The sequence below is a fragment of the Phocoena phocoena genome, chromosome 8 (genome assembly GCF_963924675.1).
Source record: "Phocoena phocoena chromosome 8, mPhoPho1.1, whole genome shotgun sequence".
Lineage (NCBI taxonomy): Eukaryota > Metazoa > Chordata > Mammalia > Artiodactyla > Phocoenidae > Phocoena > Phocoena phocoena.
In genome coordinates this window covers 31,580,441-31,600,457 of record NC_089226.1, presented here as the reverse complement: position 1 = coordinate 31,600,457, position 20,017 = coordinate 31,580,441, and the positions used below count along the sequence as shown (strand labels likewise).

General features: G+C 40.9%; 1 pseudogene; it reads right to left on the bottom strand.

Annotated features, from left to right (window-relative positions):
* Window positions 1-16,658: 16,658 nt before the first annotated feature.
* Window positions 16,659-17,948, bottom strand: LOC136126891 (lysine-specific demethylase 4D-like; annotated as a pseudogene).
* Between the last annotated feature and the right edge of the window lie 2,069 nt (window positions 17,949-20,017).

Genomic DNA, 20,017 nt, shown 5'->3' with positions numbered 1-20,017 from the left:
TGGTAAAATGCATTATTATTTTCTTACAGTGGTCTCCAGCACTACTTCTCATTTCCCTATTAGAAATCCAGGATTTTTCACATATATTATCTCTCTTTCAAAGACAAAGAAATCAGAGGTTCTGGGCTCATTCATAGGCAGTGGGTCATATTGTGTCCAAAACTATCACAATTTTCCCCTTTTTTCCTCTCTCTGATTGGTTAGCACAGGGTATTTGTTCCAATTCTGGCCAATGAAATAAAAAACTAAGACTCCTAGGACAATTCCAGAAAAGATTTTCTTGCTTCAGAAGAGATGCGTGGAATTTTTTTTAAAAACCTGCCTTTTCTGTTTCTGGACATTTTTTGGATACAATACCCATTTGCATAGCCATCTTGTGGTCACAACGTGAACTAGCCTAAGGAGAAAAGACAATATTCTAAGGATAACAAAAAGGACGGAAAGAAACTGCGTTCTTAACAATGACATTGAACAATAGTTAACCTAATTCTGGAGACGCCAATTTCTGACTAAATTAACACAAATCCCTATACTAAAGACCTAACAGAAGAAAGTTTGTGCTCACTACTGCATAAAAAAAGAACTTAGCACATTATCTACTGTCATATGTGATATGTCAGGGGTTCAACAAAAATTATGAGGCATATCATAAGGCAAGAAAAATGTAGTCTGAACAGGCAAAGCAGTCATCAGAACCAGACTTAGATACAACACAGTTGTTAGAACCATCAGACAAAGAATTTAAAATAACTGTGATTAGAATGTTAAAGGCTTTTATAGAAAATGTAGACAACATGCAAGATAGGTAATTTCAGGAGAGGGATGAAAACTGTAAGACAATCAAATAGGCTAGATATAATATATGCAGAGAATTTTGTGTTTGCGTTCAGGAGTAGATGCAATACAAGAAAGGAAAGTATCAGTGACCATAATGGTAGGTCAATATAAAATACCAAAACTAAACACAGAGAAGAAAAACAAAGAGTAAAAAATTAGAACAGAGCATCAAAGAGCAGAAGGACACCATTAAATGCTGTTTAACATTGTTTAGCATCTGTGTAATTAGATTTCCAGAAGGAAAATAAAGATATAACAGAGCAAAAGAAACATTTAAAGAAATAATTTGAGAGACTCTTCCAAAATTAGTGACGGACACTAAAAAAAAGATCTACGAGGGAAGATGGCGGAAGAGTAAGACGCGGAGATCACCTTCCTCCCCACAGATACATCAGAAATACATCTACACACGGAACTGCTCCTATAGAACACCCACTGATCTCTGGCAGAAGACCTCAAACTTCCCAAAAGGCAAGAAACTCCCCCACGTACCTGCGTAGGGCAAAAGAAAAAAGAAAAAACAGACAAAAGGATAGGGACGGGACTTGCACCAGTGGGAGGGAGCTGAGAAGGAGGAAAGGTTTCCACACACTAGAAGCCCCTGCGTGGGCGGAGACTGCGGGTGACGGAGGGGGGAAGCTTCGGAGCCTCGGAGGAGAGCGCAGCAACACGGGTGCGGAGGGCAAAGCAGATTCCCGCACAGAGGATCAGAGCCGACTGGCACTCACCAGCCCGAGAGGCTTGTCTGCTCACACGCGGGGATGGGCGGGGCTGGGAGCTGAGGTTCCGGCTTCAGTTGGAGTACAGGGAGAGGACTGGGGTTAGGGGCGTGAAAACAGCCTGAAGGGGTTAGTGCGCCACGTCTGGCCGGGAGGGAGTCCGGGAAAACGTCTGGAGCTGCCGAAGAGGCAAGAGACTTTTTCTTCCCTCTTTGTTTCCTGGTGCACGAGGATAGGGGATAAAGAGCACTGCTTAAAGGAGCTCCAGAGACAGGCGAGAGCCGCAGCTAACAGCGCGGACCCCAGAGACGGGCATGAGGCACTAAAGCTGCTGCTGCCACCACCAAGAAGCCTGTGTGCAAGCACAGGTCACTCTCCACACCTCCCCTCCCGTGAGCCTCTGCAGCCCGCCACTGCCAGGCTCCCGTGATCCAGGGACAACTTCCCCGGGAGAACGCATGGCGCTCTTCAGGCTGGTGCAACGTCCCACCTGCCTCTGCCGCCGCAGGCTCGCCTCGCATCGTGCCCCTCCCTCCCCGCGGCCTGAGTGAGCCAGAGCCCCCGAATCAGCGGCTCCTTTAACCCCGTCCTGTCTGAGCGAAGAACAGATGCCCTCAGGCCACCTACACGCAGAGGCGGGGCCAATTCTAAAGCTGAGCCCCAGGAGCTGTGAGAACAAAGAAGAGAAAGGGAGATGTCTCCCAGCAGCCTCAGGAGCAGCGGATTAAAGCTCCACAACCAACTTGATGTACCCTGCATCTGTGGAATACCTGAATAGACAACGAATCATCCCAAATTGAGGAGGTGGGCTTTGGAAGTAAGGTAGAATATTTTTTCCTTGTTTCCTCTTTTTGTGAGTGTGTATGTGTATGCTTCTGTGTGAGATTTTGTCTGTATAGCTTTGCTTTCACCATTTGTCCTAGGGTTCTGTTTTTTTTTTTTTACTTTTTACTTCAAAAAACGTCCTTTTTTTTACTTCAAAAATTTTTTTCTTAATAATTATCTTTTATTTTAATAACGTTATTTTATTTTATCTTACTTTATTTTATTTTATCCTCTTTCTTTCTTTCTTCCTTTCTTTCTATTTTTTCTCCCTTTTACTCTGAGCCGTGTGTATGAAAGGCTCTTGGTGCTCCAGCCAGGAGTCACTGCTGTGCCTCTGGGGTGGGAGAGCTAACTTCAGGACACTGGTCCACAAGAGACCTCCCAGCTCCACGTAATGTCAAACAGCGAAAATCTCCCAGAGATCTCCATCTCAACACCAACACCCAGCTTCACTCAACGACCAGCAGGCTACAGTGCTGAACACCCTATGCCAAACAACTAGCAAGACAGGAACACAACCCCACCCATTAGCAGAAAGGCTGCCTAAAATCATAATAAGGTCACAGACACCCCAAAACACACCACCAGACGTGGACCTGCCCCCTAGAAAGACAAGATCCAGCCTCATCCACCAGAACACAGGCACTAGTCTCCTCCACCAGGAAGCCTACACAACCCACTGAACCAACCTTAGCCACTGGGGACAGACACCAAAAACAACAGGAACTATGAACCTGCAGCCTGCAAAAAGGAGACCTCAAACACAGTATGATAAGCAAAATGAGAAGACAGAAAAACACACAGCAGATGAAGGAGCAAGGTAAAAATCAACCAGAACGAACAAATGAAGAGGAAATAGGCAGTCTACCTGAAAAAGAATTCAGAATAATTATAGTAAAGGTGATCCAAAATCTTGGAAATAGAATAGAGAAAATGCAAGGAACATTTAACAAGGACCTAGAAGAACTAAAGAGGAAACAAGCAACGATGACCAACACAATAAATGAAATTAAAAATACTCTAGGAGGGATTAATAGCAGAATAACTGAGGCAAAAGAAAGGATAAGTGATCTGGAAGATAAAATAGTGGAAATAACTACTGCAGAGCACAATAAAGAAAACAGAGGGGCTTCCCTGGTGGCGCGGTGGTTGGGAGTCTGCCTGCCGATGCAGGGGGCGCAGGTTCGTACCCCGGTATGGGAGGATACCACGTGCTGCAGAGCGGCTGGGCCCCTGAGCCATGGCCGCTGGGCCTGCACGTCTGGAGCCTGTGCTCCGCGGCGGGAGAGGCCACGGCAGTGAGGGGCCTGCCTGCCGCAAAAAAAAAAAAAAAAAAGAAAGAAAATATAATGAAAAGAACTGAGGACAGTCTCAGAGACCTCTGGGACAACATTAAACACACCAACATTCGAATTATAGGGGTCCCAGGAGAAGAAGGGAAAAAGAAAGTTACTGAGAAAATATTTGAAGAGATTATAGTTAAAAACTTCCCTAATATGGGAAAGGAAATAGTTAATCAAGTCTAGGAAGCACAGAGAGTCCCATACAGGATAAATCCAAGGAGAAACATGACAAGACTCATATTAATCAAACTATCAAAAATTACATACAAAGAAAACATATTAAAAGCAGCAAGGGGAAAACAACAAATAACACACAAAGGAATCCCCATTAGGCTAACAGCTGATCATTCAGCAGAAACTCTGCAAGCCAGAAGGGACTGGCAGGATATATTTAAAGTGATGAAGGAGAAAACCCTACACCCAAGATTACTCTACCCAGCAAGGATCTCACTCAGGTTTGATGGAGAAATTAAAAGCTTTACAGACAAGCAAAAGCTGAGAGAGTTCAGAACCACCAAACCAGCTTTACAACAAATGCTAAAGGAACTTCTCTAGGCAAGAAACATAAGACAAGGAAAAGACCTACAATAACAAACCCAAAACAATTAAGAAAATGGGAATAGGAATATACATATCGATAATTACCTTAAATGTAGAGGGATTAAATTCTCCCACCAAAAGATACAGACTGGCGGCATGGATACAAAAATAAGACCCATAAATATGCTGTCTACAAGAGACCCACTTCAGACCTAGGGACACATACAGACTGAAAGTGAGGGGATGGAAAAAGATATTCCATGCAAATGGAAATCAAAAGAAAGCTGGAGTAGCAATTCTCATATCAGACAAAGTTGACTTTAAAATAAAGACTATTACAGGTGACAAAGAAGGACACTACATAATGATCAAGGGATCTGTCCTAGAAGGAGACATAACAACTGTACATATTTATGCAGCCAACATAGGAGCACCACAATACACAAGGCAAATACTAACAGCCATAAAACGGGAAATCGACAGTAACATAATCATAGTAGGGGACTTTAACACCCCACTTTCACCAATGGACAGAGCATCCAAAATGAAAATAAATAAGGAAACACAAGCTTTAAATGATACATTAAACAAGATGAACTTAATTGATATTTATAAGACATTCCATCCAAAACAACAGAATATACATTTTTCTCAAGTGCTCATGGAACATTCTCCAGGATAGATTATACCTTGGGTCACAAATCAAGCCTTGGTAAATTTAAGAAAATTGAAATCATACCAAGTATCTTTTCTGACCACATCACTATGAGACTAGATATCAATTACAGGAAAAGATCTGTAAAAAATACAAACATATGGAGGTGAAACAATGCACTACTTAATAACGAAGTGATCACTGAAGAAATCAAAGAGGAAATCAAAAAATACCTAGAAACAAATGACAATGGAGACATGATGACCCAAAACTTATGGGATACAGCAAAAGCAGTTCTAAGAGCGAAGTTTATAGCAATACAATCCTACCTTAAGAAACAGGAAACATCTCAAATAAACAACCTAATCTTGCACCTAAAGCAATTAGAGAAAGAAGAAAAAAAAAAAAACCAAAGTTAGCAGAAGGAAAGAAATCATAAAGATCAGATCAGAAATAAATGAACAAGAAATGAAGAAAACGATAGCAAAGAATCATAAAACTAAAAGCTGGTTCTTTGAGAAAATAAACAAAACTGATAAACAATTAGCCAGACTCATCAAGAAAAAAAGGGAGAAGACTCAAATCAATAAAATTAGAAATGAAATAGGAGAAGTAACAACTGACACTGCAGAAAAACAAAGGATCATGAGAGAGTACTACAAGTAACTCTATGCCAATAAAATGAACAACCTGGAAGAAATGGACAAATTCTTAGAAATGCACAACATGCTGAGACTGAACCAGAAAGAAATAGAAAATATCACAAGCACTGAAATTGAAACTGTGATTAAAAATCTTGCAACAAACAAAAGCCCAGGACCAGATGGCTTCACAGGCGAATTCTATCAAACATTTAGAGAAGAGTTAACACCTAACCTTCTCAACTCTTCCAAAATATAGCAGAGGGAGGAACACTCACAAACTCATTCTACAAGGCCACCATCACCCTGATGCCAAAACCAGACAGAGATGTCACAAAGAAAACTACAGGCCAATATCACTGATGAACATAGATGCAAAAATCCTCAACAATATACTAGCAAACAGAATCCAACAGCACATTAAAAGGATCATACACCATGGTCAAGTGGGGTTTAACCCAGGAATGCAAGGATTCTTCAATATACACAAATCAATCAATGTGATACACCATATTAACAAGTTGAAGGAGAGAAACCATATGATTATCTCAATAGATGCAGAGAAAGCTTTTGACAAAATTTAACACCCATTTATAATAAAAACCCTGCAGAAAGCAGGCATAGAGGGAACTTTCCTCAACATAATAAAGGCCATATATGGCAAACCTACAGCCAACATCATCCTCAATGGTGAAAAACTGAAACCATTTCCACTAAGATCAGGAACAAGAAAAGGTTGCCCACTCTCACCACTATTATTCAACGTAGTTTTGGAAGTTTTAGCCACAACAATCAAAGAAGAAAAAGAAATAAAAGGAATCCAAATTGGAAAAGAAGAAGTGAAACTGTCACTGTTTGCAGATGACATGATACTCTACATAGAGAATCCTAGGATGCTACCAGAAAACTACTATAGCTAATCAATGAATTTGGTAAAGTAGTAGGATACAAAGTTTATGCACAGAAATCTCTTGCATTCCTATACATTAATGATGAAAAATCTGAAAGTGAAATTAAGAAAACAATCCCATTTACCATTGCAACAAAAAGAATAAAATATCTAGGAATAAACCTACCTAAGGAGACAAAAGACATGTATGCAGAAAATTATAAGACTCTGATAAAACAAATTAAAGATGATACAAATAGATGGAGAGATATACTATGTTCTTGGATTGGAAGAATCAGCATTGTGAAAATGACTCTACTACCCAAAGCAATCTACAGATTCAATGCAATCCCGATCAATCTACCACTGGCATCATTCACAGAAATAGAAAAAAAAATTCACAATTTGTATGGAAACACAAAAGACCCTGAATAGCCACAGCAATCTTGAGAACAAAAAATGGAGCTGGAGGAATCTGGCTCCCTGACTTCAGACTATACTACAAAGCTACAGTAATCAATACAGTATGGTACTGGCACAAAAACAGAAAGATAGATCAATGGAACAGGATAGAAAGCCCGAGATAAACCCACGCACACATGGTCACCTTATCTTTGATAAAGGAGGCAAGAATATACAGTGGAGAAAAGACAGCCACTTCAATAAGTGGTTCTGCGAAAACTGGACAGCTACATGTAAAAGAATGAAATTAGAACACTCCCTAACACCATACACAAAAATAAACTCTAAATGTATTAAAGACCTAAATGTAAGGTCAGACACTATCAAACTCTTAGAGGAAAACATAGGCAGAACACTCTGTGACATAAATCACAGCAAGATCCTTTTTGACCCACCTCCTAGAGAAATGGAAATAAAAACAAAAATAAACAAATGGGACCTAATGAAACTTAAAAGCTTTTGCACAGCAAAGGAAAACATAAACAAGACAAAAAGACAACCCTCAGAATGGGAGAAAATATTTGCAAATGAAGCAACTGATAAGGGATTAATCTCCAAGATTTACAAGCAGCTCATGCAGCTCAATAACAAAAAAAACAAAGAACCCAATCCAAAAATGGGCAGAAGACCTAAATAGACATTTCTCCAAAGAAGATATACAAATTGCCAACGAACACATGAAAGAATGTTCAACATCATTAATCATTAGAGAAATACAAATCAAAACTACAATAAGAATCATCTCTCACCGGTCAGAATGGCCATCATCAAAAAATCTAGAAACAATAAATGCTGGAGAGGGTGTGGAGAAAAGGGAACATTCTTGCACTGTTGGTGGAAATGTAAATTGAAACAGCCACTATGGAGAACAGTATGGAGGTTCCTTAAAAAATAAAAATAGAACTACCATACGACCCAGCGATCCCACTACTGGGCATATACCCTGAGAAAACCATAATTCAAAAAGAGTCATGTACCAAAATATTCATTGCAGTCCTATTTACAATAGCCAGGACATGGAAGCAACCTAAGTGTCCATCGACAGATGAATGGATAAAGAAGATGTGGCACATATATACAATGGAATATTACTCAGCCATAAAAAGAAACGAAATTGAGATATTTGTAGTGAGGTGGATGGACCTAGAGTCTGTCATACAGAGTAACGTAAATCAGAAAGAGAAGATCAAATATCATATGCTAACACATGTATATGGAATCTAAGGAAAAAAAAAAAAAAGGTCATGAAGAACCTAGGGGTAAGACGGGAATAAAGACACAGACCTACTAGAGAATGGACTTGAGGATATGGGGAGGGGGAAGGGTAAGCTGTGACAAAGTGAGAGAGTTGCATGGACATATATACAGTACCAAACGTAAAATAGATAGCAAGTGGGAAGTAGCCTCATAGCACAAGGAGATCAGCTCGGTTGTTTGTGACCATCTAGAGGGGTGGGATAGGGAGGGTGGGAGGGAGGGAGATGCAAGAGGGAAGAGATATGGGAACATATGTATATGTATAAAACTGATTCACTTTGTTATAAAGCAGAAACTAGCACACCATTGTAAAGCAATTATATTCCAATAAAGAGGTTAAAAAAATTTTTTAAATAATATAAAAATAACAGGAAAAAAAAAAAGAACAGATATGGTCCTTAACCTTCAAACAACCTGAGGTAAAAGCAGATATAATAGGTCTTCTATTGCTGATAAACCTCCTGTAAATTGATGCAAGGGGCTGAAGAAATGACTTCCTCTGGATTTCACTCCTTAAATCCCCATGATTAAACATAAGTAAAGAGGGGAGAAATATGGGAACATATGTATATGTATAACTGATTCACTTTGTTATAGAGCAGAAACTAACACACCATTGTAAAGCAATGATACCCCAATAAAGATGTTTAAAAAAAAACAACATAAGGAATGAAAAAAATAAATAAAATAAGGTAAATTAAAAACAAAAAAGATCCACGGTTTTCAGAGAATATGAAACAGAAAAATACAAAATGAATAAGCAAACAAAAAACACACTCAGGCAAGTCATATTCAAACTGAATAAAAACCAATAACAAAGAAATTCTTGAAGGGAGCCACCAAAATAGAAAAAAGAAAAATGAAGATTATATACAGAAGAATAAAGATAAAAATTATGGCAGAAACCTTATCAGAAACTATGCAAGCAAGAAGACAGGTTAAGTGACATCTTTAGATTGCTGAAAGAAAAACAACTGTCAACCCACAATTCTATATCCAGTGAAACTATACTTCAACAGTAAAATAAATATTAGAATTTTCCAAAAAAAGACAACTTGAGAGAATTCAGTGCCATCAGGTCTAATCTGTAAGAAATACACAGCAAAGTTCTTCAGACAAAAGCATATAATGCTGGGAAGAAAACTGATCTACAAAATGAAGAACACTGGAAATTCAATAAAGACAAAACATATGCTCTTATATTTTAATTTTTTTAAAGATAACTTACTGTTTAAAGGAATAGTTTAACAATGTATGTGTTTTTGAAACTTATGACAACGATGACACAAGAAATGGAAAAGAGGAATTGGAAATATTATAAGGATTTTACATTACATGAAAAGTAATATAGTATTACTGAAGGTGGATAAAGTTTATTTAAAGAGGTATATTTTTAACTATATGTATTCATAGATGACATGACTGTGAGTGTAGAAAATTCCAAAGTATCTACTAAAATAAATCCTGGAAGTAATAAGTAAGTTTAACAAGGTCAGAGAATAAAATGTCAATATATAAAAGTTGATTTCATTCCCATATACAAGTAATGAAAAACTTGTATTTTAATTTTTTTGAACCTCATATTTATAATAACTTGAAAAAGTGAATTAACCAAAGGCAATAAGTTCTAGAGGTCTAATATACAACATTATAGCTATACTTAACAATAATGTATTATATAATTTAAAATGTGTTAAATGGGTAGATCTCATGTTAAGTGTTTTTATACTACAAAAAAAGAAAAATTAAAGAGGCAAAGGAAACTTTTGCAGGTAATGTATTGATATGTTCGTTGTCTTGACTGTGATGGCGGCTTTGTAAGTGTTTACATATATCAAAAGTTTGTCAAATTGTACATTTTAAGTATGTGGAGTTTATTCTTTGCCAATTATGTCTGAACACATAATTTTAAATTTTAAGAAAGTGAATTAACTAGTTATCATTTTTAACAAAATATGTGCAGGATCAGCATGGCAACAGCTACAAAACATTGATGAAAGAAAAGAAAGATCTAGATAAATGGAGAAACATATCATGTTCATACATTGAACAATTTAATACTGATAAGGTGGTAATCTTCCTATATATGATCTATCAATTCAGTGTAATCTCTAACAAAACTCTAGAAAAATTTTGTAGGTATCCACAAGATGTTTTTAAAATTTGTTATGGTATACCAAACAAATAGAATAGCCAAAACAATCCTAAAAAATAAAATCAGAATAGTCACATTACTTGATTTTAAAACTTAGTGGAATTCCACAGTATCACAACACAGTATTGAGAAAAGGATAGACATACTGATCATTAGAACTAAACAGAAAGTACAGAGGAGACCTGCAGAAATATAGTCAGCTGATTTTTTTACAAGTGTAATGGCACTTCAATGGAGAAAGAATAGCCTTAGATAAAACACCAAAAGCACAATTCATGAAAGAAATATAGATAAATTTGAATTTATCAAAATTTAAAACTTTCACTCTCTGAAAGATATAATTATAAGAATGTAAACCAAGCCACACTCTGAGAAAATATTTGCAGTCAAACAACTGATAAGGAACTCATATTCAGAATATAAAATGAACACTTAAAACTCAAAAATTAGAAAGCAAACAACCCAATTTTTTAAATGGGCAAAAGATATAAACTTCACTAAAGAACATATTTAGATGGCAAATGAGTATATGAAAATGTGCTCAAGCATTAGTCATTAGAGGCATTGGAATTAAAACCACAATGACATATTGCTATATGTCTGTTAGAATGGCTAAAATAAAATTTTTAAAAACTGACAACATCAAATGCTGGTAAGGATGCAGAGCAACAAGAACTCTCCTTTACTGCTGGTGGGAGTGAACAATGGTACAGTCACTCTGGGAGACAATTTGGCAGTTGATTTTTGTTTGTTTGTTTTGTTTTTATAAAACTAAACCAAGAATCATCACACAGCTCAGCAATTTCACTCCGAGATATTTATCCAAACGAACTGAAAAGCCTGACAAGACAGAAGACAAGACTTCTCTGGATCCACAACGATCACAGAAATGTCTCACTCTTCCTATTAAACCTGGAACTACTATGAAGGGAGACACTGCAGAGGTTTCTCCCCTATGAGTCAATAGGGAACCCCCTCAAAATTTGCCCCACCTCCTCTCCTAGCTTCCTTAAGTCTCCGCAAAGCCTAACCATGAAGACATCTAGCCTGAGAATTAAGATACTATATCCTAAAGAAGCTGGGAGAATTATCCAGCATGTACTTGAAGAAATTGTGAGAGTCCCCTTAGGACTGGATTTTGAGGGTGCTTGATCAAGGGGGCTAGAAAATAAAACAGGATAAGAGAGAGTTTATTGGTCTGGGAGCACCTTCTCAGGATATAGGATATAACACTCTGGAAGGATATTAGAAGATTAGAACATTTGTTGCTTGCAGGCTCCTACAAGCCTGGAAAAAGCAATGGCCCATGCTTAGTAACAATGAAATGCATGACTTGCTCTGTAAGATGGGACAGGACGGGATTAAAAGGCAAAAGAGGCTTCCCTGGTGGCGCAGTGGTTGAGAGTCCGCCTGCCGATGCAGGGGACAGGGTTCGTGCCCCGGTCCGGGAAGATCCCACATGCCGCGAAGCGGCTGGACCCATGAGCCATGGCCGCTGAGCCTGCGCGTCCGGAGCCTGTGCTGCGCAACGGGAGAGGCCCAACAGTGAGAGGCCCGCGTGCCGCAAAAAAAAAAAAAAAAAAAGGCAAAAGGGCATTTGTATCTTGGAGTGGATATATTATGAGGTCAGGAGGTCAACCATAGCATTGTGTTTGTCAATAAAGAGAATACGCTATTCACCAAGGTTATCACAAATGTACTGGTGAGAGGGATCTAGCATCAGAAAGAAGTTCAGTGGTAGCTATCCTCTCCAGGATTGGGATGATGATAAAAGTGTTTACAGAGCTTGGCTACTGGTATCACTCAGATGATAGGGCATTTAACTGCCAGATGCCAGCAGACTGCATTTTTGTAATGACCAGCAAGGATTGAGCAGGAACCAAGATGGCTTGGCCCACATGGAATTGCAGAGATGGTTGATAAAATGAATAGGATCCCCAGGGGCAGAATAGATACAAGAGAAGCCAAGAATACTGCTTTAAGATATAATCAAAAGAAATCAAGAAAGTGTGATCACGAGGCAGAGGCTTGTTTTCTCCAATTAATGTAATGATCCTTTTTTCCAGTTCCCAGGACTGAGACAATTTTCAGACTTCGAACTCCTTGATTGATGAGGTGACCACATCCCTAGGCGTAAGTTCCCTGTGACACCATGACACAGTATTATATACTGTAATGACTACCCAGTCCTAATCCAAAGGGACCTATGGCTAATAACTCAAGTGACTGTTCATTAGGAAAATGGGAAGATGCATACATTTAGATTTCACACAGGGTATGAGATTTAATTGATACCTGGAGACCTGAAGTGTAACCCTCACCTCATGTTAGACTGGGAACTAATGAGAATCAGGTAAGAAATGCAGCTCTGGAAAATCCCAGAGCATAGTGAGACTGTTGGGTCTGTAGACCCACCTCGTGGTCATTCTCTTGGTAACTGAACATGCACTGGAAACACAGAAGACCTCACTCACTAGTCTGGCAGTTGACGCTCTCTGAGTTACCTCAGCTGGGGCTGTTGCCCAGAATATCTTCATATAACCTCTTCATGTAGTTGCTTGGGGGCTTCCTCACAGCATAGTAGTTTGCTTCCTTGAGCGAGGATCCCATTACTGTCAGATGGAAGCTATTCTACCTTTTGTGCAACACAGAGTGTCTTATCTGTTATTGCCACAACCCTACCCATGTTCAAAGGGACGGAACACTTTCAACGGGGAGCAGTATTGAAGTTACGTTGTAGGAAGAGAATGAGGGATGGGATATATTGTTGAGTCTATTTGGGGGTAAGGAGGGGAGGAATAAAACCCGCTATATCTGCTCTTCCTAAGAAGCTGATCTCAGGGATCTGCATCCAGAGAGTGAGGGCCCTGGACATAGTGGATTCAATGAGATAGCTCCACACTTCAAGATCCAGATTTCTATTAAATGCATCTCTAGTTCTCTGGAAAATTGGCACAGTAAATATTTCTTCTGTTGTGGGGCCCTTCAAGGACAACTGGACAATTACTCTGAATACAACATAGTAAAAGAGTGTTGACACAGATATGCACAATACTGAGTGGGAGAGATGTTCATCTCCTCATAGAGCACCAGGAAAAGACTTGGTGATTCTAGGACTGAGTGGTAAAGAAGGTCAGTACCTCTCCTCTGCAGGAAACCCCTTCTGATGTCTCCATATTTCACTGAAAGTCTTATTAATATGGGCCTTGTGGACTTCTGTCCATGGGAGTATTTCTGAGTAGAGGGTGGCGTATCCTGCCTTTAATAGACAGATGTTAAAAACCCATAGCTGAGTCATCCACTGGACTTTACCAGTAAGTGTGGCCTGAAGAGACTGAAACTTGCCCCCACTCTCAGACAGAAATTGTTCTATTCTCACAGTCCCCGTGCCTCCCATACTCTGAAGGGACAGTCAGGCTAGTTCTTGTGACCTCCCACTCTTCTGGATTGTGGACGTTTCTGATGCTGGCTCTGAGACATGGCATCTCTTTGCAAAAATCTAGTGTCTATATTACCATTCTGCTGTGAAGGAACAGGCCCTGTCCTTGCCACAGGCTTTTGACTGTCTTCTTATATGCACCTCTCCTCTGGCCCTACTGAACCATGATGTCTGACAAAATCACTCTGAAATCTTTCTCCTTCTCCTTCAGTCCTCTGTCTGGCCCGGATCTCAGTACAAAAGTCTGGAATGTCTCCACCCACACTCCAGGGCTCTGCCCTTGCTCTTCACTTTCATAACGAAAGATGTGTTGATCATCTAAATATCCCAGAGTGAGAAATGGCTGCCGCTTGTTCTTACCTGAGACCCAGAAATAAAGATGTAGGATCAAAGGGAGGAAGTGGCAAAAGAAGTTTTCCAGAATGTTCAGTCACGTTCCTGTGATGTGGCCTCATTTCCAGAAGCTGGAGTGAAAGTTCTCCTGTCCTGACTGATTCCAGAAACATGTGAGGAGGTCATGCCTAACAGGACAAGGGGTATTTGGGATTATGTAATAGGAAGAGGAAAGTAAAGTCCAGGTAAAGGATCAGAGATGAGACTAGAACAATAGAGACATCAGGAGTAGAGAGGAACTTAGAGAAAGCAGTACAAAAGAAGAGATGCATTTGTAGAGAAATTAGCATAAAAGGGTTACTGTGACCCTGCAGGCAGATAGAGAGAAAAAGAGGTTCAAACAGTGCCTGGACCAAAGTAAACTGTCCTTACTTTATTTGATGTGCCAACAAATCCAAAAGAAAGATAATCCTTGGGGAATATCAGCAGGGTTGTAGACAATATGAGATATGGATACAGGAGACAACAGGCAAAGCTTCCTGCACATTTTCAAAATTATTCTCGGTGGTAGAAAATCCCATTTCAAGGAGTTGGCATGAAGCTTCTGCTGTTTCTTAACACCCAAAGTGAAAAAGACAGTGGAGAGCACTGTGGCCTGTGGTTAAGAGCACAGGCCCTGAAGCTAGACTGCTGAGTTTGATTCTCAGACCCATTGTTCACTAGCCCTGGTCAACTTGAGATGAGATGTTGTCATGTTCCCATTTGCAAAACAAACTAGGTACCTATCTCAAAGGGGGGTAATTGGATCAGTGCCTTGCAGAAGTTTTAATTACTACTATTATTGAGTACCTGAACAAAATGACAAGAGAGAGAGGGAGCTCACTCACGAGAAAAGCAAAAATACAGGAATTGAAGGAAAGGTAATAAAAATCGAATAAGAGAAAGAAAAGCCAAATGTGATACAGTAGTTGATGAAACAGGGAAAGCATTCAAAAGATTTTCAAAACTTTAAAATTTGTTGTAGAAGAATGATGTAGGAAAACAGACATATATGTATATTATCCAGAGTGGAGATTTCATCTGTTTTTCACACTCAGCACTCTAAGTCCCACCCCCACTCTCCATATCATGACCCACAATAGTAACAGATCTCAAGTATCTCTACTTGGAGCTCTTCAACCTGGATTAAAAAACACAGTAGGAAATGGCCAAAGGTCTCAGCTAGGGAACTCACAATCAAGGAGGTGGGCTTTAGTTAGCTGGACCTTCTCTCATTTAGTTCTCAATTTGTAGGGTAGCAGTAAAATGCTCTCTCGTGCTCCCACACCTCCTAAAATGACTCCCTAGACTGCTCCACCACGCTCTTGAACCTTGGTGTGGCTGTTAATAAGAGTTTCTCAGAGCCACAGAGGGTCTCAGCTGCCCTTAGAGGTAGATGACATCAGGATCCCTTTAGGCTCCTAGTGGAGCCACAAAGAGATGGGAGACATACTGAAGCTGTGTGAGGACTCTAGGCCTCACACAGGCCTAGAGCATGAAGAAGTGAGTTCATGAGTCCTGGGATCCTCTTTCCCCCAGAGACCCAACTCAGCCCACAACCAGGACTCAACTTTCCTTTTGCTTGATCGTGCCATAGCCTGCCAACTGTCTCTGAATACAGCTCCCTTAGGTTAGGGAGTTCTGCATCACAGCCCCCGTTCTAGCCCTGAGGACAAGCACCCTACTATTGCACAGAGCAGAGCTTCTCATAGCTTCTCCCCATTCCTCATTCTTTTGGAGATTTGGCCACTGCAGCATGAGTACAATATTCCTAGGTGGGAATGTCCACAAGCCCCATCCTGGGTTTACATGAAAATAGACATTTAAGAAGCCTCCTGGGGTCAAAGGTTCTAAGTGGGCTCTTCTCCCCTCTGTTCCTTGAAATAAGTAATAAACTCACAGAAACAGGGAAGGAATAACCACAAGAACAAATTGGATGAATTTCCTCGTTTATACAAACCAATTCAGTGAACGATAACAGTAAAGAAAAACCATCTGTACTATTCCTTTCAAAGCCATTGTATGAAATCTTTCATCAATAATCACCCCTGCTTAGCCTATCACTTACCTGAAACCAGCTTCTCACAATTAAAAAAAAAAAAAGAAAAAGCAGATAAAAGAGAAAAAAATTTTCCCAATTTCATTTATCCTTGAAAAACATGGCCTCTTTTTCTTGCTATTTTTCTCCAGAGACAAGATCCCCTCAAAGATTAAAAAGTCTTTCAGAAGGGTGGGAGTATCTGACTTTCTTCTCTCCCCTTCTCATTTGCATGTGTGCCTGTAAGCTCACACACACTCAGAGGTTTTCAAAAATATACAGAAATTGCTGTGATATGTGAAATACATTTGAAAACATCATCTAATCCCAGACATGATGGGTGTGTTGTGTCTAAGGACACGCGCCTCCTACTCCGGGCCCGGACAGTCGGATCCTGAGTCCCCTCTTCCCGAGGATGACGACGAGGACCGTATCGTCCAGGTAGGTGGAGATCCGCAGCAGATGGACCTGTGGTCAGCGGCTGACTCAGGCCGGGTTCCACGGAGCTGTAGGCAGCCACAGCCCCGAACTGGGCAGCAGAGCAAGAAGCCCGGGCCGGCGAGGGGGGCGGGGACGCAGGATCCACAGGGGCTCGACAGCGGGTCCCATGGCAGGCGGCCACGGGCGGACGGCGGTGCGAGGCACTGCGGGACGGACAGTGCCTCCGGCGGAGCACGGGACCCCAGGAGCGCGGATGTCCCTCCAGGCGTTCAGGAACTGGCTGCTGGGCTCCGTGGGCTGCGTGTGGTCCACCACGGTCCGGTCCTGCCCGCGTTTCCACAGCTCGTAGCGCTCCGGTTGCAGGATGTGCACGAAGGCGTCCATGGAGAAGGCGACCCTGGCCTCCCCGCAGCTGCACTGCGATGCCACTTTGCCATAATCGATCCAGCGCGGGGAGGCAAAATTGATGGCTTCTGTGCAGTTGAAACCATGGTTGAAGCCGGAGTGGTAGCCATAGGGAAACGTCACTATGAACTCTCCAGCCTCCTGAGTGACTTGATCGAAGGGGATGCCGTTGTCCTTGAGGACCTTGGGAGAGGAGAGAGCCACCTTGTGCCGCAGGAAGGCCTCACAGCCCCACGAGCTGCCCGGGAAAAGCTCCCTGGCCAGGCCTTCCAGGCGCCGGCCGTGGTCCGGGGGCACCGCGTACCAAGTCTTGGGCTCCCCGAAGTGCAGGTAGTTGATGCTGTAAAGGTCCATGTCCTCCGTGTGCCAGGCAAAGGCGGTCTTCCACATGCTGAAGTACAAGTAGGGGGTGTTGACGCCTTCGATGACCACTCCGCACTCCTGTTCCAACAGGTCCTGAATGGTTCCCAGGTGTCCAAGTTTCCACTGCTTCGTGTTTTCATCGAATAAGGAGCCACGGACGTCCGCACCGTATACTGGTGAATCATAGGGGCGTGTTTTCCAATATTTTCGCTCCAGATCCTCAAAATCAGAGTAGAACGGAGTCTAGTGTCTTTCACTGTTTTTTAAGCGGCAATACTCGCTCACAGTCATGGCTTTCTTATTTTTGTGGTGCTGAGTAAACACACCTGCCTGCCCAGTGGTCACCTGCTGCAGGGGAGCGGCTATTAAGATGTCATCGGTATCATCGTACGTCTGTCTGGCTTTCCATCCTTTCGGTGGAATTACCTTGGCTAGGCCAGATCGGTGTGCACCTTGCCACTCCACGTAAACAATATATTTCCTGAAATCTTCAAATTCTTCCATGGTTGGGTGGATGATCGTAATCTGACAACTTGGGTTCTGGCTCTCAAAGTGCTTAGAGTGCATGGCGGCCACAGAATAAGCAACGGACTGCCAGCTTCTTAGGTATGCTTTGGACACCTGAGAATGCTGGGGAGTAACCTCTTCCCTATACTTCCTTTATCTTTAAAGAAGTTTTGATAGAGCTGAGAGGCAGGAACTCAGACTTGAACTTTTAAACAAACGAGGTGGTATCTTCTCCAGGCCTGTCAATCCACCAGAAGGGCTCCAGTCTTGTCAGTATTTTGGAGCCAAAGGAAATCCACTATTTCCCAGAGGAGACGGCTCTCTGAGCCAAGTCCTGACTCAGCCTGCAGCTCTGTGAGTTTCCTCTGTTGGGGGTATAAGTGCCTGAGACCTCTCCAGATTCCCAGGCTTGAGTGCATGGGTGGCTTCTCACCTCACTGTAGCAGAAAGTCTCTTCATGGAAGTTTCCAGGCCACACCTAAAGAAAGTACAAAATATTGAAAATAAGTGGATGACAAAACAAACTGAGTTAACATCAAGTAAAAGAAAACCGTATAGCAATCTTAATTGCAAAGTTTGGATTTAAGGGCAAAAAGTACACTCTCTTGGTAGGCATGTAAACTGGTGCAGCTATGGTGCATACTATGGAAAACAGTATGGAGGTTCCTCAAACACTGTAACTTAGAACCACCATATGATGCTGCAGTCTCACTTCTGGGTATATAGCTAAAGGAAATAACAACAGAATATCAAGGAGCTATCTGCCCTCCCACATTCACAATGGATAAGATATGGAAACAACCAACATGTCCAGCGACGGTTGAATGGATACAGAAGATGTGGTACGTAGATACAATGGAATACTACTCAGCCATAAAAAGAATGAAATTTTGTCATTTGCAACAATATGGATGGTCTTGGAGGGTATTATGTCCAGTAAAATAAGACAGAGAAAGACAAATATGGCATGGTATCACTTATATGTGGAATGTTAAAAAAAAAAAAAAAGTAAAACTTACAGAACCAGAGTAGAAAAGTGGTTCCAGGGGAGGGCAGGGAAGGGAGGGTAAAAGGGTACACAGTGAATAAAGTCTCAGGAGCCAATGTTAACCATGGTAATTATAGTTGATAACAATGTGATGTATAGTTGAAATTTTCCAGAAGAGTAGGATTTAAATGTTCTTACCAAAGAAAGTAAATATATGAAGGAAATGTGTTAATTAACTACATGGGGGGAATCCTTTCACAATGTATATCAAATCACCACAAAGTTTACTGAGTATTTTACAATTTTAAAAGTCAATTAGGGCTTCCCTGGTGGCGCAGTGGTTGGGAGTCTGCCTGCTGATGCGGGGGACGCGGGTTCGTGCCCCGGTCCGGGAGGATCCCACATGCCGCGGAGGGGCTGGGCCTGTGAGCCATGGCCGCTGAGCCTGCGCGTCCGGAGCCTGTGCTCCGCAACGGGAGAGGCCGCAACAGTGAGAGGCCCGTGTACTGCAAAAAAAAAAAAAAAAAAAAAAAAAAAAGTCAATTATACAGCAATCAAGCTGAAATTTAAAAATAAAGAATTAGGACAAATCATAAGACAGAAAAAGTGGAATTAAAACTTAACTGAAAAAAAAAAAAAAAAAAAACTTAACTGAACAGTAAGGACATTAAGCAAGCTTGAAAAGAAAGGAGTTAAGCACTCAACTCAAGAAATTGGGTGGCTTAACCCAAAAGATAAATTAGGGAACGGAAAACAATGAAATAAGCAGAAACAATTACAAAAGAAAACATAACGCCCAATAGAAATGATGACTGAAACCAAAATGTAACTTGTAGACTATGAAAAGTGTAAAAACATAAGCATAAGAGAAAAGAGAGAAAAGTACAAGCATATCACGTTATAATAAAACAGGGGATGCAGATAAAAATCTACCATTAGAGACAGAGTGCCTATGTAACCAAAAGCAGGAAAAAAGTACAGAACACAAATATACACATCCTTAACAAGCATTATCCTTAATGTGTAAATACCTGAAACATTCTCATTAAAATCTAATCAATAATTTGCATTGATAGACAAATTATTAGAAATATAGGTAGGGCTCACTCAGAATGGGAGAAAATATTTGCAAATGAAGCAA